At 31.1% G+C, this 26,910-nt stretch overlaps 1 pseudogene; it reads left to right on the top strand.

Annotated features, from left to right (window-relative positions):
• The first annotated feature begins 14,768 nt into the window (after window positions 1-14,768).
• LOC112795272 (BTB/POZ domain-containing protein At1g67900-like) lies at window positions 14,769-16,085 on the top strand (annotated as a pseudogene).
• The last annotated feature ends 10,825 nt before the right edge of the window (window positions 16,086-26,910 follow it).

Genomic DNA, 26,910 nt, shown 5'->3' with positions numbered 1-26,910 from the left:
CCGAACATGAAAAGATACTTGGAAAGAACTCTGGAGTACCTCGGGCACTTTGCGGAAACCGAGGTTAAGCACATAACCCGGGATCTCAATAGTAGAGCAGACGCCCTCTCCAAGTTAGCAAGTACTAAGCTAGGAGGGAATAATAGAAGCTTGATCCAGGAAACTCTCCAAGAACCCTTTGTGGTTAAAGTAGAGGACAAACGAGATGTCCTTGAGGTAACTGGGCTAAACCTCGGATGGATGAATCCCTTGGTCGAATACCTAAAATTCGACATCCTCCCCAAAGAGGAAAAAGAGATTAAGAAAATTCGGAGGGAAGCACAACATTACACTCTGGTGAAAAATATCCTTTATAAAAGAGGAATATCAACGCCATTGTTGAAGTGCGTACCGACCTCAAGGACCACTGAAGTACTAGAGAAGGTTTATAATGGGATCTGCGGAAACCATCTCGGAGCCAGGTCGCTAGCTAGGAAAGTAATCCGAGCTGGATTCTACTGGCCGACCTTGCAGAAAGATGCCACAAAATTTGTGAAAAAATGCCAACCATGCCAAATGCACGCAAATTTCCACGTGGCTCCCCCCGATAAGTTCATTAGTATAACTTCTCCATGGCCCTTCGCAAAGTGGGGAATGGATTTGTTAGGTCCTTTTTCCCAGGTGCCAGGATAAGTCAAATACTTAATCGTGGGAATAGATTAGTTCACAAAGTGGATAGAAGCAGAACCATTAGCCACCATCATAGCCCAAAGAAGTCGGAGGTTCCTCTACAAAAATATCATCACAAGGTATGGAATACCTTATTCCATTACTACAGATAACAAAACGCAGTTCACCGACTCCACCTTTAGAAACCTAGTGGCCAGTATAAAGATCAAACACCAGTTCACCTCGGTGGAACATCCCCAAGCAAATGGACAAGCCGAGGCAGCCAACAAAGTCATATTGGCAGGGCTAAAGAAAAAACTACAAGATGCAAAAAGGAGCCTAGACAGAGGAGCTCCCCCAAGTGTTGTGGGCTTACCGGACGACACCACATTCTGCTACTGGAGAAACGCCCTTCCGACTTGTCTATGGTGTAGAAGCTATGATACCAGTGGAAATCAGTGAACAAAGCCCAAGGGTGATCCTCCATGATGAAATCGGGAACATACAGGGGCACAAAGAGGAACTTGATTTGCTCCCCGAAGTCCGAAAGCAAGCCCTGGTGCCGCCAGCCCTGGCACGGGACCTCGCCTTGGCCTCCTGGACTATCTGGTAAGATTCACTGGAATTCTTCTTTGCCATCTCTGTTCAAAACAAATTAATAGTCAGAAGAACAAGTCGGAAGAAACAAAGTCGGAAAACATAAACAAAGTAAAGGCTACCTAATTGTGTCTGGACAAAGGTCGGAGCCCCCTGGAGAAACTTCTTAGTATTCAGATATGGGCCTTCCTCCACACTTCTCGGAGGAACCCCAAAATGGCTGCCTCCACCTCATCCAGGTCATCCAAACCATATTTCTCACAGGGGGAGGCCTCTAGTCAGTACAGAGGAAAGCAAGGGGAAGAACTCTCGTCTAAGAAAAAGGGGTGGTGACCCTCTACGTCTTGAACTTTGAAAAAATAATTTTTGAAGTCATGGAAGGATTCGTCAAAAAGGGTAAAAACTCTCCGACCTTGTATAGCTCGGAAAGACACCCATTGTTGCTTGTTGTTTAGCCCACTGAAGGGCTTGGTCATGTGGAAGAGATAAAAGAAAATCCTCAAGGAAGTCGAAAAGTCTAAAGCGTGACTAATAAACTGGTAGATTTTCAGAAAACCCCAGGAATTAGGGTGAAGTTTGGTAGGAGCAACTCGGCAGTAACATAAGACAGTAATTTCAAAGTCAGAAAATGGAAGAAAAACACCCAAACGGGTAACCATGCTCTCATACATGTAGAAGAAATGAGGAGCCGCTTCAGTAGCCTTCCCGAAGCAAACCCGGTCTTCCGGACCTAAGACCACTAATTCGTACTTCGGCTCATCCTCCTCAGAAGTACAAATTCTGTGGTGAGTGCGAAAGTTGGTAATAAATTCGGCATCAACTAAAGGTTCCTCTCCTAAAACAGTAACATCGACCCATTGAGCAAGAATTTCTATGGAAGACATTTTTCTTTTTCTAAAAAGGATTAGCGAAACCTACAAAGGAAAAAAGAAAAAGATCAAGAACAGGGTCTCTAAGGGGACATGGAATCAAACAGAAGCCTACAGAGTAAACTCCTCTCTCTAAGAAAGTAAAAGCATGCAAACAGAAGCACCTAGTAAAAGAGAAGGGGAGAAAGAACCAACCTTTGCCTGGAAAAAGGTAGAGGAAGATGAAAGCCTTCAAACAAGAATTCCCTACGAACAGATGAGAAGCAAAAAATCGCAGAAACGAAACAACGAAAGAGAGGAAAAATATTTATAAACACGTTAAGGGCATAATGGTAAAAATAGAAGCGGTCATTAATGAGTGCACCGTTACCAAGGTAATCAATCCCTACGCGAACCTCTAACGGACGCGACGTTTGATTAGACGTAACTGTGAAAATCAAAAGCCACGAAAAGTCACGTCGGTTCCCAAGGATCACGTCGGTTCCCTCCCAGGTCAGCTACGACCCCGAGTAGAATACTCGAACCCAAGTCTTAAAAGAAATTGGGCTCGAGTAGGGGCACTGTTCATACCCTGACCCAATGATAAGGTCCAGGACCCAACAAAAGACCCAATCCAAAGGATTGAGCCTCGCGCTATACCGACCTACTCCTGACGAAGTCGGTTCTCACCACGACTTATCCCAAAGAAGTCGGGGACGAAGATTGGCTGGCAGATAAACACTCATTCAAATGAGTAACTGCCCCTAAAATCTCTCTACCCACTTCCAGAAGCGATATCGTAACCTCCCTAAGATAAAAGGACGGTTATACACCCTGAAAAGTGGAACTACTCCAACAGTAGTTATTGGTCTACCACTATAAATACACTGACATCCATCAGGTATCTCTAAGCCCAATACTCTCTAGACCTGCTTACACCCTTGCTGACTTAGGCATCAGAGTGTCTTTGCAGGTACCACCCCCATTCACTCGTACTCACAAGTCGGACGAAAGCCTAGGAGCGCGATTCTCTTCGAAGGTTTCTCTCCACAAACGATTGGGCCAACCTAACGAGTCAAGCCCATTATCTCCGGTTACCCTACGTAATATAAAGTTTAAAATTTTTTATTATATGATAGGTTAGTAACGAGTACATTATAAATTTTCATAGTACTAGTTGTAATAATGTTTAATTTAATAATTGTTATTAAAATTTTAATTGTACTCATTACAAAATAAATAATTACAATAATTTTTTTATAAAACTTTCTTAAAATATACCATGAGTATTATAAAAAGTATTTTGAATCTATTTACATAAATTGACTTTCAAATTTTTATATTACTCATAAAATCTTCTAAAAATTTTCACATTTTATAAAATTATTTACGATGATGATGATGATGATGATGATGATGATGATGATGATGATGATGATGATGATGATGATGATGATGATGATGATGATGTTTAAACATACTTTATTATATTAGGTTAGATAAAAATTAAACTATTTAAATAAATAATTCGATGTTTAGAAGTCAAGCATTAGAATAATTTTTTGAAAAGTATTTAACATATTATAAATTCATAATTATGTAAGTATATAATGGATTTATTTTTTAAATTACGTTTTTAAATTAAATGACTTTTAATATTATTAGATTGTCTTATTTTTAAATCGGTCAATTCATTTTATATGTATATATTATAATTATTTATTTTGTAAGGAATACAACTAAAATTTTAATAGCAATTATTAAATTAAACATTGTTACGATGAATACTATAAAAATTTGTAATGTAATCATTACTAACCTATCACATAATAAAAATTTTTAAACTTTATAAAATACAATTTTTTTCATTGACTCGTATTATTGAACTAATTGAATTCGATTTGGCATTGGCTCCATAGAGATATAATTATTGATGTATTAAAATAATTGTATGGATTAAATTTATGTTATGAAATTCACGTTCAACTGATATTTATATTTTTTTTCTATACTTCTTTTGGAAGTAATTCGAATCAGCATGCTTCGAATTACTATGAGAGTTAAAACGGTGCAGTTTGAAACATGCCAATTCGAACTAGTATGGGCAACTGTGTATAATTTGAATGAGGGTGATTCAAATTACTATGATAATTTGAACGATGACTAATTCGAATTACACTAATTCGAATTACCATGTACACATAAAATTCGAATACTGTTTATTGGCATAATTCAAATGTGTTTAATTCGAATTATATAAAAACATCTTTCCGATAGATCTTTGTCACATTTTTCTCTTTAGCAAAATTTTGTAAAATCTAACTCAACTTAGTTGATATGCGTGTTTTGCCCTTATATAAATTTAGTATTTTATTTACAAAGTTTCCCCTTAAATAAAACAATTTTTAGATTTCTCTTTAAGTAATTTATTCAAATATAGCCAGAACGCGTATAAATCATGGTTAAAAATAAAAAGATATGGTGACTAAATAGATTAAGCCAAACTTAACTAAAGTTCAACACATGCAAAATCACACCATGCCATTGCTTTAGTGTTGGAAATAGAGAATTATGATGGAGACGGGCCATTGTTGATGAAATTTTTCATGAGATATTTATCAATGGTAATATAACAACTCCCCAAATTCAACTCTCCGTTTCTTTACTTGACTCCAAATTTTATATAAAGGGAGGGGAGGGTATAGAAATACTGCACTCTACCATTTACTCTCCTTCTTTATTGAGCTTGTCGTGCTGGGACTGCTCCTCCTTAACAACCTCTCCTTCGTCAACTATTTCGTACACTCCTCTAGCTACTTGTACTTATAGCGCTGGGACTAATTGAACTCAGGCTGATTTCTCCTCTTCTGACTGTCCTTCTTCAGGCCCAACCATACCGTTTTTTCGTTGGGCAATAAAATTGGATTTTTCCCCGCTCGATTTGCTTCTTATAGTCATCGCCGGACCAGAGCTCTTTCCCGTTTCTTTACTTCATCTCCATTACTAAACATACACCATTACTAAACATACACTTGCAGCTAAACCCCGACCTCCTTTCTTTCCATTCTGCATTACTCACTCCCTCAAACACGATCACCATTAAGTGGCGGCCAATTGAGAATCCATGCACTAGTGTTTTTCTTGATGGGAGATAAGGTCAAAGATTATATAGTAAGACATTCTTATCTTATTTGACTCTCACCCATATATATATATAGCTACTATTAGTGGTGAAAAAATATATATGCCATTGTCTGAAACATTTTAAATTTTAAGTGACTAGGTAGTAATAATGTAGATTATTGTCAAACATTTTAATTTTTTTGGCTTATTCTTTGAATAATTTATCTTTTTTATTATGTTCAACAATAGAAGAGAGGAGAGACCCAATTTTTAAAAGTTATTTTAAAATATTATACATTTTTTCAATAAAAAAATAAAAAAAATAACAGAACAACAAAACAAAACAAAAAATTTGAAAAAAAAAGAAAATAAGAGAAAAATAAAAAATAGAATAATAATGATGATAGTTATTAAAACAGATAAATTGGGGTGTGGTGGGGAAGCTAAGAGTGAGGTGAAAGGGAGATAACATTTCTATAACCTTTTATTTATTTATTTATTTATTTACTAAAGATAGAAGGCTTAAATTCGTAACCTCTTAATTGAGTATGAAAGATTATGTCATTTGAGTTATAATTCGTTGACTTTTTTATTTATTCTTGATCTGTGTAGTAAATTACTTTTGAATTGTTAATTTTATCCATAAGAGTGAATTATTGAACTAAATAACAATTGATGTATATAATTGTAAAATAAATAAAATTTAGATATCACGAAGATAATTATAAAAACAAGCAATCTGGTATAAATGTTCTCATGACCTGTCAACAAGCAATTGGGTATAAATGGTTTCTCAAAATTTTTTATTATACTACTTTAAAAGGTCTAATTACCCAACTATTATATATTTAATTATTTTGATGGTTAATTATTTAATAAAAAAATATGTGAACCAATATATAAATATATACAAATAAATTATGATTAATTTAAAAATTATATTTTTTTATATATGTAATATTTTTATATACATAAATATATGTAAATCTAATTTTTAAGAAGAATTTTCTAAGCAAAGATTTGTAAATTTTTTTTCAAATAATTTAGATTACATTTTCATTAGTCAAAGCATCGAAAACAAAGATTAATTTTGGTATGAATATATATGCATAACGTCTTTGCATAATTAAAGGAAGACAATTAAGTTTTTACTAATAATTAAATTGTTTTTAAGTATTTGTATTTGATCTATATTGTTGAGATAAAATTTTAAACACAAAAAAATCATCATAGATTATTTTATTATTTTTGTTATGTATTATTATAAACACAGTAATTCAAAAAAACTTGATGCCTTGCGATGTTTTATATGAATATCAGGGTATATATTCGAGCAATGCATGAAAAATATTTATTTTTTATATTTATGTTTAAAATATATATTCTTTTAAATTATCATGAAAATATTTTATTTATATAAAATAATTTTATAATTTTTTTCATCTATATGAATATCAAATAATAGTATAAAATAAAAAATTTATAGATAATAATAATAATAATAATAATAATAATAATAATAATAATAATAATAAAAGATGACAAAAACTATAAAATTATTTTATATAAATAAAATATGTTCATGATAATTTAAAAGAATATATATTTTAAACATAAATATAAAAATATTTTTCATGCATCGCTCGAGTATATACATTGATATTCATATAAAACATCCTAAGGCATTAAGCTTTTTTGAATTATTATGTGTTTATAATAATACATAACAAAAATAATAAAATAATCCATAATGATTTTTTTGTGTTTAAAACTTTATCTCAACAATATAAATCAAATACAAATACTTAAAAACAATTTACTTATTAGTAAAAACGTAATTTTCTTCCTTTGATTATGCAAAGACGTTATGCATATATATTCATACCAAAATTAATCTTTGTTTTCAATGCTTTGACTAATAAAATGTAATTTAAATTATTTGAAAATTTTTTTACAAATCTTTGCTTAGAAAATTCTTTTTAAAACTTAGACTTACATATATTTATGTATATAAAAATATTACGTATATAAAAAATATAATTTTTAAATTAATCATAATTTATTTGTATATATTTATATATTGATTCACATTTTTTTATTAAATAATTAACCATCAAAATAATTAAATATATAATAATTGGGTAATTAAACTTTTTAAAGTAGTATAATAAAAAATTTTGAGACACCATTTATATCCAATTGCTTGTTGACAGGTCATGTACAGCATTTATACCTGATTGTTTGTTTTTATAATTATCTTCGTGATATCTAAATTTTATTTATTTTACAATTATATGCATCCATTGTTATTTAGTTCAATAATTCACTCTTATAGATAAAATTGACATTTCAAAAGAAATTTACTATACATATCAAGAATAAATAAAAAAAAAGTTATAGAAATGTTATCTCCCTTTCACCTCACTCTTAGCTTCCTCACCACACCCAATCTACTATCGTATCAATAACTATCATTTTCTCATTTTTTTTCTTTTTTTTTTAAATTTTTTGTTATGTTGTTCTGTTATTTTTTTATTGAAAGAAATGTATAATATTTTGAAATAATTTTTAAAAATTGTGTCTCTCCTCTCTCCTATTGTTGAACATAATAAAAAAGATAAATTATTCAAAGAATAAGTAAAAAAAAATTAAAATATTTGACAATAATCGACATTATTACTACATAGTCACTTAAAAATTAAAATATTTTACACAATGACATATATATTTTTCAACTACAAATAGTAGTTATATATATATGGGTGAGAATCAAATAAAATAAGAATATCTTACTATATAATCTTTGACCTTATCTCCCATAAAAAAAACACTAGTGCATGGATTCTCAATTGGCCGCCACTTAATGGTGTTCGTGTTTGAGGAAGTGAGTAATGTAGAATGGAAAGAAAGGGGGTCGGGATTTAGCCGCAAGTGTATTCTTAAACAAACCACAGCCATTTATATTATTTTAATTTACATCTCAATGGACCACATGATTAAAATTTTAGACTTCCAATAAAGTAACTGCCATACCTAAAAGTTTTCCAATAAATTATATTACAATCATAATAATTTCTTTTATATCAAAGAATCAAATTATTATTGTATCATGAATTGGGTAATGTTTGAGGTCACATATTTAGAAGATAATTCTAACAAGATAAAGTTTTGTAATGCATTTAAGAAATATGGTTCACAATTTGGCTAATTTTTTTTGTTATGGAAGTAAAAATGGTGATATATTTTAACATTATAATTTTTGGTGTTTTATAAATTTGTGAAAGTACACAAATTGGAAGGTCTGATTTCTGTACCTCAAATTTTTTAATTTTTTTAAAACACAAATCAGACGGTCCGATTTATGTACCTCTCACAAATCGGACGGTCCGATTTCTGTACCTCTACAAATCGGACGGTCCGATTTGTATACTTCAATTTTTTTTTAATTTTTCCAAAACAAATCGGACACTCCGAGTACAAAAATCGGACGGTCCGATTTGTGTACCTAAAAATCGGACAGTCCGATTTCTGTACCTTTTAAAAATCGGATGGTCCAATTTGTACTCCGTATATTAAATCATCTCACATTTTAAAAAAATACCACAGTTGGTCACAATTTAAAAAAATACCATTGTTAATTTAATATTAAAAATAAAAAAGGTCATAATTTTTTATACAATATATTAACGTCTTGATATATTTTTTATTTTTATCTATTAAATTTACCTCAATAATTAGAGAATTATTTTTTATTATATTTAATAATATGTCATTAATTTTTAACTACTACTCAAAACCATATTATTATTATTTTCTATCATTTTTTATTTATACCATTGATAGGTATTTATATAGATAATAAAAAATATAAAATTATTTTATAAATTAAATATGTTCATGGTAAATTTTTAAAAAAATATATTTTAAACATAAATACAAAGAATAAAAATTTTTCATACATTAATTATAATAGAAAATGTGCTACCTTTAGCCAAAGAATAATTTATAGGTCCAAAAAAATTCCAATCAATTAAGTTTTTACCATTTGGGGTTGTTTATTAGGGTTATAGGTGCTTTCTATTTTCATGCAAAGTTGTTTTCCCATGCTTTTCTATTTCTGATTCCATAACTCTCCCCAATCCCCATTCCCAAATTAAAACAAATAAAAATTAAAGCACACAGCAGCCGCATCGATCAGAATACTACTATTATGCGTGCCACCTCCATCTGTCTCTATAAAACACTTTAATTTGGACCTTCTTAATACTTTTAATTTATTTATATTTTGTGGCTGCGGCACCTAATACACATGCACCCACCTAGCTAGGCTTATATATATATATAGGTTGTTGCTGTATCGTGTATATATAATTTCACTCAAGTAATGCTACTGCTACGTACTGCACGTAATACATATACTCTAAGAAATTTTTCAAATATATCGTTATATCTTTTTAATTATTGATTTTAATTATATATATTATATATATTTTTTATAATTAAAATAATAATTAAAAATCACTAAAACACTAATATATTAATACACTTGAAAATTTTTCTATATCATATTATTTTATATCTATGAATTACAATGCTAGCTATTACTGCATGAATTAAATAATTTAGTTAAGTATATATATATATATATATATATATATATATATATATATATATATATATATATATATATATATATATGATGAACATGATGATCAAGTAGTCTAAGTTGTTGTACATCATTGTTGTAAATTTTTGTCATCATAAATCCTATGTAGCTGTGTATTTTATAGGACATCATTTCCCTCCTCTTTCACATTAACACTCTATGTTTGACCAAACCCCTTGCATCTTTTGACTCTCTTCAATTATTGCTCCATCCCTCAACAATTACGTACGACAAAAATCTTTCACAATAATTACAACAAACTTAAATGTCAAACTTTTTTCCCCCAAAATCTCACCTTGTTTTTTGGGTTTTTATGCGTAAAATTTAAATTTAATTTTAAAATATTATCAATATAAAATAATTTTATACATATATTTAATTATATAATATATAAAATTAATTATCTTACCTTGATCACTTAAATAGTCGTTCAAAATAATAAATATAATTAAACAAAAATTATACCATTTCTATACTAAAATTAAACTAAAAAAATTACTGCATAAAATAATAAAGGTAAATAAAAAAAATATTTGGTATATTTATTTCATAGGCATGCTCTCCAATCTAACGAATGAACTTTGACGGACCTAGCACTCTTGTTAGAAGTTTTTTTTGGTTCAAGCCTCCAATATTTTTTTTTGGTATAATTCAATATTTTATATTTTTTATGATTATATTTTTTAGTAATTTTATATTTATATGTTAAAAATCTTAATTTATTCTATATGTAATATATTTTTATTTTCAATATTAGAAAATGAAAAAAAAAAGAAAGCTATAGAGAAGGGTGAAGAATGAGGAAGCTAGCTAATAAGGTTGATATTGAAGGATGAATCGAAGTAGTAATAATAATAGCCGCCCATTTCTTCATGTATGTATGGATGGGAAAAAGTTGATTGAGACAATAATAATGAAAGGGTAGTTCTTCTTCTTTTTGAAAGTAACGTTGGTGTTTTGATTAGTAGTGTCTAGTGTGGGCTTATGGTGTGAGCATTGAAGGACTTATGTACATAAATGAATATAAGAAAGAGGAACTTGGAAAGGATTAAAATTCGTAAAAGTAGTTTTAGAAGGAGAGATTGATAGGGGCGTAATATAAGTGGAGAGAATCTTTGAATTCTTCTGTTTTTCGAATTATACTATACAAATTACAAATTTTAACTTTATTTTTCTATACAATGTTTAGTTAATAATTTGATATAGCTAGGATTTTTTTCTCCTTCTTTCACCACTCCATCCTCTCTTTTCCAAGCAGTTCAAAGTTATTTTAAAAAAATACTATTTAAATTTTTATTTTAAAAAAATTAATTTTTAATTAATTAATATTAACTATTTAGATATTTTTTAATTAAATAAAAAAACTATTTTTAAAAACAACATATTTCAATTTTAATTTTTAGAATACGTTTTTTTTTTCAAAAACATTTTAAGTGAATGCTATGGTACTTTTGATATTGTGCTTAACTTACCAAAAATGAAAAATAGATAATATTTAATAAATTTTAAATATTTTACTTTTTGTTTTAAATATTTTATTTTTTAGTTTTAAAAGAAAGTTAAGTAATTTAGGCACCATAGTAAAAAGTACCATATAACTCACCAACATTTTATATGAAGTAGTTGTTGCGTCAGAGTTCACGAGGCTATAACACCAAACAGCATGCGATGATGTATGAATATGAAATTTATATGTCTCCTCTTAAAAAGGAATAAATTCCATGGCCGGAAGCATGCATTGCATAATTTCATTGGAAATTGCATCAAATCAAAGTGTGTTGGAATCGAATCTATATACAACAATTACAAATATCTACTGTTCCTATTTGTATTGAAACAGTAGAACTTGCATTGCGTTGTAGGGTGACAAGAAATAGTAGAGGAAATGTTTTATACTTTTATCAACTTTCTTTAAAAAAGAAAAGAAAAAAAAAAGACTGGTAAAGTCACATGGGGTCCTCTGAACATATCCATTGATGATTGATCTTTTTATAACTGTAGTAATGAGGTCCCCCACTTCTGTATAGTCCAACCAAATTGTTACCATCCCTCTAATATTGACAAAGTTAACAAAGGCTAATTTACTAATATAAATAATATACATCTTAAATATCAGAATGCACAAAATAAAAAATAGATATCTAAATGTATTTTTTTGCCTAATTTATGTAAATTACGACAAAAATTGTGCAGTTTATATAATACACGTAATTTATTATAGAGATATCGTGGTTTATGAGCATTTTTTTTGCACGTGTTCAATTAAAATTAATTTGAGGCAAGTTGTTTCTAAAATAATGTTTTTTTATTTAATTAAAAAATCCAAATAATTAATATTAATTAATCAAAAATTAATTTTTTATTTTTTAAATAAAAATTTAAATAGTATTTTTTTAAAACAACTCTGAGCTGCTTGGGAAAGAGATCGAGGATGGAGTGGTGAAGGGAGGAGAAAAAAAATCCTAGCTGTATCAAATTATCAACTAAATATTGTAGAGAAAAATAGAGCTAAAATTTATAATTTGTATAATATGTATAATTTGAAAAACAGAAGAACTCAAAGACTCTCTCAACTTATATTACGTCCCTATCAATCTCTCCTTCTAAGACTACTTTTACGAATTTTAATCCTTTCCAAGTTTCTCTTTCTTATATTCATTTATGTATATAAATCCTTAAAGGGTAGTGCTAGGGAGCCAATGGCGTAAGTGTATAATGTGTACAATGGGCTAAACCTTTGGTCCATGAATAAAATGAACATCACCCACACTATCCAGAATAACCATCCAAATACCAGGGATAATAAACATCTCATGTCATAAAATCACTCATCCTAAAAATTTAAGTTAATTTTGGAATTCACCAAGAATCGAACCCTTAACCTTTCGGATCTAGAACTCTAATATCATGTCATGAACCCACTCATCCCAAAAACATAACCTGATAGGACAATGTAACACTAATGGTCATATCTCTAATACTTTCTAAACTTCCATTGTACACATTATACGCTTAGACCATTGGCTCCCTATACTTTTCCTTCCTTAAATTCTCACACCATAACCCCACACTAAACACTACTAATCAAAACACCAACGTCACTTTCAAAACGAAAAAAAACTACCCTTTCATTATTATTGTCTCAATCAACTTTTTCCCATACATTCATACATGAAAAAATAGATGGCTATTATTATTACTTCGATTCTTACTTCAATATCAACCTTATTAGCTAGCTTCCTCATTCTTCACTCTTTTCTATACCTTTCTTTTTTTTTCATATTCTAATATTAAAAATAAAAATATATTAAGTATAGAATAAATTAAGATTTTTAACATATAAATATAAAATTACTAAAAAATATAATCATAAAAAATATAAAATATTGGATTATACCAAAAAAAAAAAAAAACATTGAAGGCTTGAACTTAAAAAAAAAAACCTCTAAAAAGAATGCTAAATCCGTCAAAGTTCATTCGTTAGATCGGAGAACATGCCTATGAAAAAAAAATACCAAATATCTTTTCTTTATTTACCTTTATTATTTTATGCAGTAATTATTTTAGTTTAATTTTAGTATAGGAATGGTATAATTTTTGTTTAATTATATTTATTTTGAACGACTATTTAAGTGATCAATGTAAGATAATTAATTTTACATATTATATACTTAAATATAAGTATAAAATTATTTTATATTGATAATATTTTAAAATTAAATTTAATTTTTATGCATAAAAACCCAAAAAACAAGGTGAGATTTTGAGGGGAAAAAGTTTGAAATTTAAGTTTGTTGCAATTATTGTGAAAGGTTTTTGTCGTAATTGTTCAGGGATGGAGCAGTATGCAAGGGGTTTGATCAAACATAGTGTTAATGTGAAAGAGGAGGGAAATGATGTCCTATAAAATACACAGCTACATAGGTTTTACGATGAAAAAAATCTACAACAATGATGTACAACAACTTAGACTACTTGATCATCATGTTCATCATGGATATATTGATATATTAAGCTAAGCAAGTAGCCACTACACAATTCATTCGGGTAATGCAGGGACCAATCCAAAAATACCTTAACATTAAAAAGCATGGGAAAAACATTGCATGAAAATAGAAAGCACCTATAACCTAATAACCCCCCCCCCCCCCCCCCCCCGGATATTATTTTTCTTTAATTTCTTTCTGATCGGGATTTTAAAAAAATGGTAAAAACTTAATTGATTGGAATTTTTTTGGACCTATAAATTACCCTTTGGCCAAAGGTAGCACATCTTGTAAATAAACATACACTTATATTCTCTATTACTAAACATAAACTTTCTTTCCATCTCCATTACTCACTCCCTCAAACACATTAACGCGCGTCTCTCTACGTTTCTTTACTTGACTCCAAGAACAAGAAGGAAGAATCTCAAGAGTTATCAGACTCAGATTCGGATTCGGCAAGCGAAATAGCCTCCAAGCATCGTTTACTTTTGGAATCTATAGTGAGCCTGCTACCTGCTGAAAGAGGTGCTGTTTCTTGCAGCTTTCTTCTTAAGTTCTTGAAGGCTTGCAATATTCTGAATGCATCTTGTTCTTCAAAGAGTGAATTGCAGTCACCAAAAACACATTTTACTCTCCAGTCACCAAAAACACATTTCACTCTACCACAAACGCATTTACTCTCCAGTCACAAAAAAAAAACACATTTACTCTCCGTTTCTTTACTTCAACTTCATTACTAAACATACACTTGCAGCTAAACCCCGACCCCCTTTCTTTCCATTCTACATTACTCACTCCCTCAAACACGAACACCATTAAGTGGCGGCCAATTGAGAATCCATGCACTAGTGTTTTTCTTTATAGTGAGCCTGCTACCTGCCGAAAGAGGTGCTGTTTCTTGCAGCTTTCTTCTTAAGCTCTTGAAGGCTTGCAATATTCTGAATGCATCTTGTTCTTCAAAGAGTGAATTGGCAAGAAGAGTAGGACTTCAGTTGGAGGAAGCAACAGTGAATGATCTTTTGATACCTTCACTTTCTCAAACAAATGATATGGCTTATGATGTGGATTTGGTGATGGCAATATTGGAGCAGTTTATGTCACAGGGGCAGAGTCCTCCAACTAGTCCTCCAAGAATGAGGATGATTGCCTGCGAGAGAAGGCGGTCGCGGTCGGCCGAGAACATTGATTTCGAGTTCCAGGAGAGCAGGAGGTCCTCCTCAGCTTCTCATGGATCAAAGTTGAAGGTGGCTAAGCTTGTGGATAGGTATCTTCAGGAGGTAGCCAGGGATGTCAACTTGCCTTTGTCAAAGTTCATTGCTCTTGCTGAGGCTATACCAGATTTTGCAAGACATGATCATGATGATCTATACAGAGCTATTGATACTTATCTCAAGGTATACTTAGAGAAATAGATAAAAAGAAAACACAGTGAATGAACATGTTTAACATTAATAATTTAGTGGATAACCAACTAAACTAAGTATATTGACCTTAAAATTCTTGTCCTGTTCAAAATTTATTGGCAGTTTAGGTGCAAGATGACCCACAGAAATTTAGCCTAAACATGGCTTCTGATTTAATTTGGCTACTAGTTTGTTACATTCTGTTGTGTTGTGTTGGCAGGCTCATCCAGAACTGAATAAAAGCAAAAGGAAAAGACTATGTAGGATCCTAGACTGCAAGAAACTATCCATGGAAGCATGCATGCATGCAGCACAAAATGAGCTACTCCCTCTAAGAGTGGTAACGAAAAAGTCGCCGACATACCAAGCATCATCAAGGCACTACTGAAAGCACACGGCATTGACCCTTCTTCAAAGCATCCCCCACCATTGAGCACCACCACAAGCATTCATGGTGATGATAACTGGAGTGTCAATGGACTCAAGACACCAAAGTCAACAACAACAGCAACAAGGAATCCAACTCTGAGAATGAAGCTAGCAGAGGATATAAAGACATGGATAACATTACCAATGATGAAAATGGGAGAGCTGCTTCCAGATCTAAGGGTATTAATCAATCAAAACGAATGCTTAGTAAGTTCTGGTCTACAAACAAAGGTGTCACAGGAAAGAATTAGAGTGAATTTTAGTAGTAATATACTCTATTTTTACTTCATGTGCAAAAAGGGCCTTGTAATCTGGGGATGGGGATTGGGGAGAGTTATGGAATCAGAAATAGAAATGAAAGCTAAGAACCTAATTAAGCTAAGCAAGTAGCCACTACACAATTCATTCGGGTAATGCAGGGACCAATCCAAAAATACCTTAACATAATAACCCTAATAAACCTCCCCCCCGGGGATATTATTTTGAAAAGTATAGGTAACCAACAAGATTTTTAAACAATGTGTAAACAATGTGAATTAATAGTGTTAAAAGAGTAAATTTGATTAGTAGCATTAAATTAGGATGTAGTATATTTTTATTTGATTGGTAGTTGTTCATGTTGCTCAAAATTTTCATTGTTCCCCAGCACTCCCCTATTATTTTTCTTTAATTTCTTTCTGATCGGGATTTTAAAAAAATGGTAAAAACTTAATTGATTGGAATATTTTTTGGACCTATAAATTACTCTTTGGCTAAAGGTAGCACATCTTCTATTGTAATTAATGTATGCATCTGCGTGATGTATGAAAAATTTTTATTTTTTGTATTTATGTTTAAAATATATTTTTAAAAAAAATTATCATGAACATATTTAATTTATATAAAATAATTTTATATTTTTTATTATCTATATGAATACCAATCAATGGTATAAAATAAAAAAATCATAGAAAATAATAATAATATGATTTTGAGTAGTAGCTAAAAATTAATGATATATTATTAAATATAATAAAAAATAATTCTCTAATTTTTGAGGTAAATTTAATAGATAAAATAAAAAATATATCAAGACATTAATATATTGTATAAAAAATTATGAACTATATTTCTTAGATGCATTACATACAAAACTTTATCTTGTTAGAATTAACTTCTAAATATATATGTGACCTCAAACATTACCCAATTCATGATACAATAATAATTTGATTCTTTGATATAAAAAAAATTATGTATGATTGTAATATAATTTATATAAATTACGTTTAATGTAATTAATAATAAATTAAAATATTGTCTTTCTTTTAATAATATAATCATATACTCTACTTTAATTAATTGATTTAAAATATTAATCCACGCATCGTAACCTTAATCCTATTCCTATATAAATATTACCGTTCACATACTAATATATTAATATACATGTTCTTTTAATTTTATTATATAATAAATTTATATAATAATATATTAATATATATTTAGTATTATTTCAAACATTTTTTTATTCTCAAAATTCAAATGAAAAGTTTTATTTAACAGTTTATAATTACACTTATTATGATCCAAATTATTAGGTTCCAATTGATTAAAGAGTTTAATTGTTCAATATTAATAATTTAAAGGAAAAATTAGCAAAAAGGATCATTATCACATATTTATTATTGAAAAGGACCAATTAAACTAAAATTATTATAAAGGATCTAATAAAATTTATTTGAGAATAAGGACAAAAAAATTTATAATAAGAGAGGAGGAGATTCTGGCCAAGAGCCCATACTCACATATATAGTTATAATTGATTTTAAATTAATTTGGGTTGGTGAAATTGTAAGTCGTTAGCTTTTTCGTTTGTTTAAATAAATATTAAGAGTTTAAATTCTGTTTTGTGTATGTAATAATTATTTATTGGCCAATAAAAAATTTTTAAATAAAATTTTAATCTGTAATAGATTAATTTTTGATTTATTAAATAAAAAAATACCATAAACTAAAAAAAAGCTATAATTGATTTTGAATGAGCTAATTCTATCAATCTAAAATATCATTAATTGGGGAGCTAGTCTATGTATATAGCTGTCAATTACAAATGAATTTTCTAGATGAAAAAATTTATGGAATTTTATTAATCTTTTATCGAGTTTAATCAGGAGTCAATTTTTTTCAATTTTATATTTTTAAATTTTAAATTTTAATTTTTAAAATTCTAAATCTTTCAAAAAATAAGAGTTAAAATAATAAATGTATTATAAAAAAAGTTAACGTTAGCTAATAAAAAGTTAATTTTTTATATTTATTCATCTTTGATGTATTTGATTTAAGTGAAAGATTACTCCAAATAAATAGAACACACAAAACTAACGAAGAGATTATAAATAAGCTAAAAAGTTCATCTAATCCATGATAATAGGATAAAATGAATTGGGTCTAAATTCATGAATTATAAATATAATAAAAAGGTTAATAGGTAGTAAAATTGTGAATTTAAGAACGTAATTTTAAAAAAAAAATAAAATATGATAGATGAGAGAGAAATATTATATTAAAAGATAACATTGTCATTTAATAAAAACAAGATTATCTTTCTTTTTAAATAAAATTAATTATTATAATCTTTATTACTAATTTTAACATATTTGGTCTCTTTTTTTGGATTTGGATTTTCTAAAGTTTGAATTTCACTTTAGAGAGTAAAGTGTGATCTTCTACCCTTGAATAGTTTCTCTTTTATATTTATTTTTGACCCTACTTATGAAATCAATGGTGAGAGATTACACTTTATTCTCTAAAGTAAAATTCAAACTTTAGAGGATCCAAATCCCTTTTTTTAATTAACCTTTACTATTGGTGCTTACTATTAATTCACCCAGGCCTACTACACATACAAGTCTTTTTGGCTTACAAGTTATACAAGTTGGCTCAAATCCAAGGAAAAAAACACGTGCACCACTCCTTTAGAATCGAGCGTCCAACGCACGCGCCTTAATCACCCGTTGTGTTTTCCCACAACACGTTCATCATGCCGCACTCTTTCTCTTCTTCATCAATCAAAACGCACACCGTCAAGATTCAAGCGACATTCGAAACAAACTATGATTTTGAAAACGTTCCAACTCCTCGCGAAGAGTAGAAGAAATCAAGAAGAAAAGATACAAATCTCCATAAAAAATCACCAGCAAAAACGAAGAAACATTATTCAAGGTATTGTTTTACTGTCCTTCTAGGTTTTTTTTTTCTAGATTGTCTCTGCCATGTGCCTCATCCTTAACCAGCAAAACATTAAAAGATTTCAAGAAGAAATATACTGTCTCCCTCATGATATTGTGGTAAGGTGTACTTCCACAACTAGAAAATGGATTAATACAGACAGATTTACAGACAGATTTAGTCTTTATTACAGCTAGATTTTTGGTTACCAATGAAATTACTTACGGATTTTATCCCTCTATAAAAGCCTCGTCGAAAATTATTTACCGACGAATTTTTTTCCATCGGAAAATTACCGACGAATTTTTACTAGTTCTCGACGGATTTTTCCTCTGTAAATTCTCCATCTATTTTCTTGAAACGTCAAACTTTTCGATGGATTTTCCGTCAGTAATTACAGACAAATATTTCGTCGGTAATTGGAGTCTTGGAAAACTATTCAAAACTGTGAATACAAACAGAAAATCCGTCTGTAAATCTGTCAGTAAGGTAAAATAGAATTTTTTTTTAATTTTTTCATTGCAAAATAAACCTGTCTTTATATAAAAATAAATATAAATTTAATAAATATAAATTTTTATCTAATTTGTATTTGAATATTTATAATATTTCAAAAAATAAACAAATTCATCGTATTATCAAACTAAAGAAAAGTATTATAAACAAGAAGTCAATATAATTCAAAACATAAACAAAGTATATTAATACATTACTATAATAATAAATAACAACCATACATCAACAAAGTGTATTGATATATCAACTATAATTCAAAACAAATACCATTGAAAAAAAAAAGAAAACCTGTAAAATCTATACTGTAGCATACACTAAAGGTGTATAAAACAATCTGCTCTTGTAGCTAACCACTTTCAGAATTAGCCTAATATAAACATAAACCTAATCTAGAATTAAACTAAATATAGAGAGTATAATCCCCAAGCAACATTGGTGAACGAATCAGCATACCAACTACCAAAATGTCCATTTAAGATTCAATTGCTGGAGTAACATACTTGAACTCCGGCATATCATTAGTTCAAAGTCTATGTTCAAATTCGACTGGCATTCTTATCATTTTTATTTTCTTGAGAGAAGTGAGACTCTTCAGTCCTTCTGGAATCGTTCTCAGCTTCTCACAGCCATCAATAAGTGGTAAATGAATTAGATTCCAAAACCCTGGAAATAGAAAACAGTTTATGCACTTTCACTTTCATGTTAGAGAGAGTGTACTAAATAAAAGAGAAAACAACAAATGAAATAGACAAGAGTGTTGAGGAATCTTTTAAATACAAAGTTAGCATGACTTCTCTTCTTGTCTTGGGAAATACTTTCCTGTAGGAACTCATTCAAATCTCATTTGTACATAAAAGAAAGAATATCTTACAATGAATTTTGGAACTCATTCCCCACACACCAGGCCTGAAAAAATAACACATTACTGCATATGAAAATCATGTAAATATTTTAAAGCTCATACCTTCCAAAAAGAACTTCTGAATTTACAGCACCTAGAGCAAGCTGAAACAAAGAACACAGTTTTTTAACATCAACTAATATTTGTCAAAGTAATCAGATTTATGAGATGGTTTACGATATTGATAGGGCACAAAATTATTGCTGCTAATCTTATTTTAATCAGTCACAGTCATTTCAATCTATGTACTTAGCACATATTGAAAGAACATACAGATTGTTTTTCTTTTGCATATCTCTCTGTCACTTCCTGGTATCGAGCCAATGCCTGAAAATCATTAAGAGACAAAACACTGTAAGGATCTCGAGATAAACCATAAGCCACGATTGAGTAAAGCAAATAGTAATCTTTCTATATTCTGCTTCAAATTGGCGTAGCTCATTCCTCTTAAAATCTGAGCCTCGATGTCCTTAAGTTTCTGGGTGATATCTTCATATAATTTTGCACATACTGCCTTAATTGTATAGCTAGCAGTCTTAAAAAAGTTATCTCCTAAATGATAACAAGTTGAATTAGTGTTAATATATTTGAAAGTCAGTTACAATAACCTGAAACAAATTCCATTTTTCAAGTAACAGAGCAAAATGACTAACCTGTCAATTACAACAACCTTTTTTCTCATTTTACAATGTGTTCTGCTAAAATTATAGAAGTCAAAACAAAGTAAAGATATTGATAACCTACACCTGAATCCACTTAAGAGAATCCACTTAAGATTATGTAAACTACAGGAAAAGTAAAACATCAAAGAGCATATTGAGGTGGGACATATCAAAACGCCTATATATGAACACCTTTACACTTTTTTTGCCGTTGAGCAAGGTGAAGACCATCATAATATGTTCCTTATTATCACAATGTGCATATATAATATACAAGTAACTTTCCTAGTATTAACGTGTAGGAAATAATGGTTAGATTCAAACATGACCATTGATGGCATATTCGTAGTTAATCAAGCATTAAATCACTACAATGACAATACCTGTTGAGTTGTTCTTTCCTACAGATATCAAAATCATGTTAAGGGCTGACTATGATGCTCAACACTAACCTGAAAATTGGAAACTAAAAGCCCTTTATCACAGGTTGAAGCTTATCAAATCCGTTTATATTTTCCTTCATCAAATTTCAAAAAAATAAACCAAAAAAAGTAGAATAAAAATTTGAACCTTTATCTGAGCACCTAGGTTAGTGTCAAAAATCTAGTATCGCTTTTTAACAAGCTGAGCAATGGAACCATCCTTTGGTCCAGTATAATATAATGGAAATTAAAAAGAAAATTATGATTTATGAGTAAAGTTTTGACATGGAGTCTCTAGATCTAAATTAGAAAAATATTCATAAATAGGTGTAAGCAATGGTACCTTAATTAACTTAGCAGCATTCTTGAATCCATGAACCACTGTGTCCATTACAACAATGTGAGCTTAATTGCTGCCCGTGACTTAATTGGAATGCTGCCACACTTCTGCACCTCAATAAAAAAATTCTTTAGTATTTTATGACATTCCATAATCATAAGAAAATAAAAAGAAACAAGATTTATTACCACATATAATTTTGGCGCGAAGTTTAGCATCCAATAAGATGTTCCTGATTTTTATATCTCTTTGAATTATTCTAGTTTTTGAATTTTCTCAATGCAATACAAGCAACAACACAACACAAGTAATATTTTATTTATCATACAATACTCTAGAAATCAATGAAGTTTACAACACAAGAATTGTACTAATCTGAACTTCAAGCAAAAAGTTGAAGGGATTGGACTAAAAATCCTGACCAAACACACAAATTAGTCTTCTAATAATCAACTACTGTGCAATGAGAGAGAGTGTGTATGTATTAGAGTATTATATTTGGATATATCTTAAAAAAATACTTATAATTACTTGGAAATGCTTGGGACCTATATTTTTAATGGAAAAAAAATAAAATTAGCACATTTAGTTGTAAAATTAATAATAGATAATAGATATAAAAATAAAAAATAAAATATAAAGCATATAAAGCAATTTTTCACCTATATTCAATTATCTAATGTTACACTAACAAAATAATTACCTCTTGCATTGAAGCAAGCTATGGTCATCTTGTAAATCTCAGTCCGGCAGATTCAAATGGTTATGAAGTTTTGATAATTAAAAGATAAATAAAACATAAAATAAAGATAAAGATACTTATGTAATTCATTGGTGGAAATTTCAGATAAGCGTATGGAGATGCATTGTTCCTTCTGAATCGCTGCTTTCCTACTGTCTTCATTCAATCATTCATACTCCTTTCCATGGCAAGCTGTATCTCTGGGCTTCACCATTGTCAATGGCTACCTCCCGTCCTCTCAGTGAAAATAGTCCAACTACGGGTTACATAGGGCTAATCATCTGTCGGTTCTCACTTGTGTTGGAATAGGATCCTCTGATCCTTTTGCGTCTGTCACTACGCCCAACTGTCATGAGTTTGAAGCTCGTCACAGTCATCCCATCCCAGATCCTACTCGGAATACCACAGACAAGGTTTAGACTTTCCGGATCTCAAGAATGCTGCCAATTGATTCTAGCTTATACCATGAAGACTCTGATCTCACGGAATGGAAGGCTCTGTTGTCAGGAGAGGCAACCATGCATCGTGAACCAGGAATCCAAGAGATATACACTCAAGCTTGCTTTCAGGTAGAACGGAAGTGGTTGTCAGACACGCATTCATAGGTGAGAATGGTGATGAGTGTCACTTGATCATCACATTCATCATGTTCTTGTGTGCGAATGAATATCTTAGAATAAGAACAAGCTTGAATTGAATAGAAGAACAATAGTACTTTGCATTAATACTCGAGGAATAGCAGAGCTCTACACCTTAATCTATGGTGTGTAGAAACTCTACCGTTGAAAATATATAAGTGATGAAGGTCCAGGCATGGCCGAATGGCCAGCCCCCATAAAAGTCTAAGATAGCATAAAACTTATCAAAGATGATCTAAGGATAATCCAAAGATTCAAAAATCCAAAGATTCAAAAATCCAAAGATTCAAAATTTCAAAGATGTCTAATACAATAGTAAAAGGTCCTATTTATACTAGACTAGTTACTAGGGTTTACAGAAATAAGTAAATGATGCAGAAATCCACTTCTGGGCCCACTTGGTGTGTGCTTGGGCTGAGCATTGAAGCTTTCATGTGTAGAGATTTTTCTTGGAGTTAAACGCCAGCTTTTATGCCATTTTGGGCGTTTAACTCCAGCTTTCATCCTGTTTCTGGCGTTTAACGCCAGAATAGGGCAGGAAGTTGGCGTTTAAACGCCAGTTTGCGTCGTCAAAACTCGGGTAAAGTATAAACTATTACATATTGCTGGAAAGCCCAGGATGTCTACTTTCCAACGCAATTGAGAGCGCGCTAATTGGGGCTTCTGTAGCTCTAGAAGATCCATTTCGAGTGCAGGGAGGTCAGAATCCAACAGCATCAGCAGTCCTTTTTCAGCCTCTGAATCAGATTTTTGCTCAGGTCCCTCAATTTCAGCCAGAAAATACCTGAAATCACAGAAAAATACACAAACTCATAGTAAAGTCCAGAAATGTGAATATTTCTTAAAAACTAATAAAAATATACTAAAAAATAGCTAGATTCTACTAAAATCTACCTAAAAATAATGCCAAAAAGCGTATAAATTATCCGCTCATCACAACACTAAACTTAAATTGTTGCTTGTCCCCAAGCAACTAAAAACAAAATAGAATAAAAAGAAGAGAATATACAATGAATCCCACAATATCAATGAAATTTAGTGCTAATTAGATGAGCGGGGCTAGTAGCTTTTTGCTTCTGAACAGTTTTGGCATATCACTTTATCTTTTGAAATTCAGAATGATTGGCATCTCTAGGAACTCAGAATTTTAGATAGTGTTATTGATTTTCCTAGTTTAGTATGTTGATTCTTGAACACAGCTACTTTATGAGTCTTGGTCGTGGCCCTAAGCACTTTGTTTTCTAGTATTACCACCGGATACATAAATGCCACAGACACATAACTGGGTGAACCTTTTCAGATTGTGAATTAGCTTTGCTAAAGTCCCCAATTAGATGTGTCCAGAGTTCTTAAGCACACTCTTTTTGCTTTGGATCACGACTTTAACCACTCAGTCTTAAGCTTTTCACTTGGACCTTCATGTCAAAAGCACATGGTTAGGGACAGCTTAATTTAGCCGCTTAGGCCAAGATTTTATTCCTTTGGGCCCTCCTATCTATTAATGCTCAAAGCCTTGGATCCCCTTTTTACCCTTGCCTTTTGGTTTAAAGGGCTATTGGTTTTTTCTACTTGCTTTTTCTTTTTCTTTCTTTCTTTTTTTTCTTTTTCTTTTTCGCCATTTTTTTCTCTTTTCTTTTTTTTTCCACAAGCTTTATTATTCACTGCTTTTTCTTGCTTCAAGAATCAATTTCATGATTTTTCAGATTATCAATACCATTTCTCTTTGTTCATCATTCTTTCAAGAGCCAACAATTTTTAACATTCATAAACTTCACTATAAAAAATATGCACTGTTCAAGCATTCATTCAGAAAACAAAAAGTATTGCCACCACATCAAAATAATTAAACTAATTTCAAGATAAAATTTGAAATTCAAGTACTTCTTGTTCTTTTGTAATTAAGCACATTTTTCATTTAAGAGAGGTGAAGGATTCATGGAATTATTCATAGCTTTAAGACACAGATACTAGACACTAATGATCATGTAATAAAGACACAAACATGGATAACACATAAAGCATAAAAATCAAAAATTAGGAAGATAAGAACAAGGAAATTAAAGAACGAGTCCACCTTAGTGATGGCGGCTAGTTCTTCCTCTTGAAGATCCAATGGAACGCCTAAGCTCATCTATGTCTCTTCCTTGCCTTTGTTGCTCCTCCCTCATAGCTCTTTGTTCTTCTCTAATCTCATGGAGAATGTTGGAGTGCTCTTGGTGCTCCATCCTTAGTTGGTCCATGTTATAACTTAAGCCTTCCAAAGAGGTGTTGAGTTGCTCCCAATAGTTGTGTGGAGGAAAATGCATCCCTTGAGGCATCTCAGGGATTTCATGAGGAATTTCCTCATGCTCTTATTGAGGTCTATAAGTGGGCTCTCTTATTTGCTCCATCCTCTTTTTAGTGATGGGCTTATCCTCTTCAATGAGGATGTCTTCCTCTATGACAATTTCAGCTAAATTACATAGGTGACAGATGAGATGAGGGAAGGCTAACCTTGCCAAAGTGGAGGACTTGTCAACCACCTTGTAGAGTTCTAGAGGTATGATCTCATGAACTTCCACTTTATCTCCAATCATGATACTATGGATCATGATGGCCTGATCTACAGTTACTTCAGATTGGTTGCTAGTAGGAATGATGGAGCGTTGGATGAACTCCAACCATCCTCTAGCCACAGGCTTAAGGTCTGGTCTTAGGTGCCATAAATGGTTATGAAAAAATAAAAATCAATGCTTTTTCCACACCAAACTTAAAAGTTTTGCTCATCCTCGAGCAAAAGAAGAAAGAAAGAAGGGGAAGAAGAAGAAAATAGATGAGAGGGAGGGTGGAATGTGGTTCGGCCAAGGGGTAGAAGTAGTGTTTGTGATGTGTGAAATTGAAGGAGGGATGAGGGGTTTATATAGGAGTGGGGGGTTAGGTACATGTATTTGGGGTTGGGTTTGGGAGGAAAAGGATTTTGAATTTAGAGGAGGATGAGGTTTTTGGGGAAGAGATATGGAGGTGATTAGTGACGGGTATTTTAGGGAAGAGTGTTATGAAAAGGTGTGAGGAAGAGAGAATGAGTTGATGTTGGTGAGGATCCTGTGGGGTCCACAGATCCTGAAGGGTCAAGGACTTCTCATCCCTGCTCCATTTAGGCGTGCAAAATGCCCTTAGAGTGCAATTCTGGTGTTTAACGCCAGACTGCTACCTGTTTCTGGCATTTAACGCCAAGCTGTAGCCTATTTCTGGTATTTAAACGCCAGTCTGGTGCCCATTTCTGGCGTTAAACACCCAGAATGGTGCCAGACTGGGCGTTTAACGCCCATCCTGCTACCTAAACGCCAGTAAGTTCTTCCTCCAGGGTGTGTTGTTTCTAATGCTGTTTTTGAATTTGCTTTGATTTTTACAGTTGTTTTTGTGACTCCACATGATCATCAACCTAAAGAAAACATAAAAGAATAATGGAAAATGAAAATTTAACATAGATAAATAAAAATTGGGTTGCCTCCCAATAAGCACTTCTTTAATGTCAATAGCTTGACAGTGGGCTCTCATGGAGCCTCACAGATAATCAGAGTATAGTTGTGGCCTCTCAACACCAAACTTAGAGTTTGGTTGTGGCCTCCCAACACCAAACTTAGAATTTGAATGTGGGGGCTTTGTTTGACTCTGTATTGGGAGAAGCTTTTCATGCTTCTTCTCCATGTGTACAGAAGGAGAACCTTGAGTCTTGAATACAAGGTAGTCCTCATTCAATTGAAGGACCAACTCTCCTCTGTCAACATCAATAACAG

Source organism: Arachis hypogaea, chromosome 4 (assembly GCF_003086295.3).
Source record: "Arachis hypogaea cultivar Tifrunner chromosome 4, arahy.Tifrunner.gnm2.J5K5, whole genome shotgun sequence".
In the NCBI taxonomy this organism is placed as follows: Eukaryota; Viridiplantae; Streptophyta; class Magnoliopsida; order Fabales; family Fabaceae; genus Arachis; species Arachis hypogaea.
This window is presented reverse-complemented; position numbering and strand designations above follow the sequence as displayed.